This window comes from Hyalella azteca, unplaced genomic scaffold (genome assembly GCF_000764305.2).
Source record: "Hyalella azteca isolate HAZT.00-mixed unplaced genomic scaffold, Hazt_2.0.2 contig3387, whole genome shotgun sequence".
In the NCBI taxonomy this organism is placed as follows: domain Eukaryota; kingdom Metazoa; phylum Arthropoda; class Malacostraca; order Amphipoda; family Hyalellidae; genus Hyalella; species Hyalella azteca.
The window spans coordinates 71,048-73,355 of NW_025933637.1; positions in this window are offsets into that span (position 1 = coordinate 71,048).

Here is a 2,308-nt window from a genome sequence, read left to right on the forward strand (position 1 = left end):
AAAAACCTAAATGACTACTGAAGACTTAAATGATTCTTAATTAATTTTTAGCTAATAAATTGTAGAAACATGCACCAAGCATGCAGGTGGATGTGAGGCGATGTATTTTGTTCTAATGAAGAGCGAATTTATTTCGCTTGTTATTAAACTTATGAGCATCATGCAGGGTGGGCCAGTGGTTATGCGTCAGTTTCTGGTCAGAATCGGCAAGGAGGCCGGGCGGTTAAGCACAGCAGAATTGTAGCAGTGAGTTGCGAGTTCGAGACCGCAAAATGCTGTGAATGTTCTGCGATGTTAAGAATTGGTGACAGGCCTACGGCCTAATAAACGATAAAACCGCTATTATTATTATAATTATTATTATTATTATTATATCATGCCTTTCGAAGTTCTTTTGAACCAGACGCCATGATGAATGCTTCGTAGAATAAAGACGATAATATTAATAAGGAGGAGCCGTTGTATACTGTGCTGTGAATGAGCTCGTGAATAATACTATACAATATTAACGCATGAACAGTGTTTACAGTGACGCATGAACAGTGACGCATGAACAGTGACGCATGAACAGTGACACAGGAACAGTGACACATGAACAGTGACGCATGAACAGTGACACAGGAACAGTGACGCATGAACATTGAACAGTGACACAGGAACAGTGACGCATGAACAGTGACGCATGAACAGTGACACATAAACATATCAATGCAACTTTATTACAATTAACCTAACCGAACTAGTATGGGTTAGATACGGTAAATAAAAGTTACACTTATTTTTATGTTTTACCTTCCCTACATGGATGTGAACTTTAATCTTCCAATCTAAAAAATTTTTTTTTAGATTGGAGATTGGTAGGTTGATTTTTGAGATTGGTAGGTTGAAGTAGACATCCATGTAGGGAAGGTGAAACATAAAAATAACTGGGTAAAAATAACTGTAAGCAAACTGAAAGATGAAAAAAAACTGTAAGTGGTAACTGGTAACAACTTAACAAGTAACAACTAACATGTTGACACTAGTAACAGGCTGAGGTTGACAACATTACACCGAAATCTTTCGTACAGTTTTCTTCTGTAATTTATATTATGTATGTATCATGCTGGTTTTAAATAATATTTAATACTATTAAGGGGTCCGGCTACCCCAAAAATAGAAAATTTTGGCTTTACCGTTTTTTTGACTCATTTTGTAGCTGCTGAAAAGGCGCGTCTAACGCAGTTTACTGCATGTCTGTGCGTGCTATAATTTTTGCGTAAGACAATTTTAAAAATATATATGAACATTTTTAACAATATGTACAAAGATTTATTTTAATTAAATCTGTATATATAGATCATTACTCTCGTTAATTACAAAGTGTTTGCACTCGTTTGAAAGCTACAAACGAGACGCGTTCAACAAAGCTACTACCATAGATGTACATGCAATACTTTTTTGTGTAATGCAGTCTTGATTATACACATCTAGATGTGTATAAGAGACAGCAATTATCTCTTGCCATCGATCATATTTAATATGGAATTAATAATAAAATCAATTCCAATTATCTCTTGCCATCGATCATATTTAATATGGAATTAATAATAAAATCAATTCCATTTATCTCTTGCCATCGATCATGTTTAATATGGAATTAATAATAAAATCAATTCTTTTTTTTTTGTTGGAATGGTGAGTGTGGGAGGCCTTTTTAAAAAAAAATATGGAATTAATGCACGGTAGCAAATGCAATTCACGCTCTCACGAGTATATATATTAAAGAAATCATCCTGATTTATGATGACATCATCTTGTAATATATATGAATTGATATATAATATCAATTCTTTTTTTTTGTTAGAATGGTGAGTGTGGGAGGCCTTTAAAAAAACAAAAAATATATATATGATCTGATCCTCGTGTTCCAGAAACGAGGAATGAGGATTATAGTTAGAAATATAAAAGGATGTATTCAATATTATTTATAATCATTGAAAGATTTATTGATTCATTGAATCCATCCATTATACATAGAAACACTCATGAACATACGATGTTTAAACACGAAGACGTCTTAATTTTTTTTGTTTAAAACAATAAGTATTTTATTAGGTATATGATTACAAGTTATTAATTTTCAAGAAGATATTTATCAGTAGAAAAATGTAAGATAATAACTACGATTTCACACCCTAGATGAAATGTAAGCAGAGTATAATTTCGTAATGGCAGGTGCAAAGACGGGGGATTTAGGCCTATGCCAAAGCTATGACTATGCCTGACACATTTGACGACTATGGAATGTCAAAAGTTAGTTCCGAGT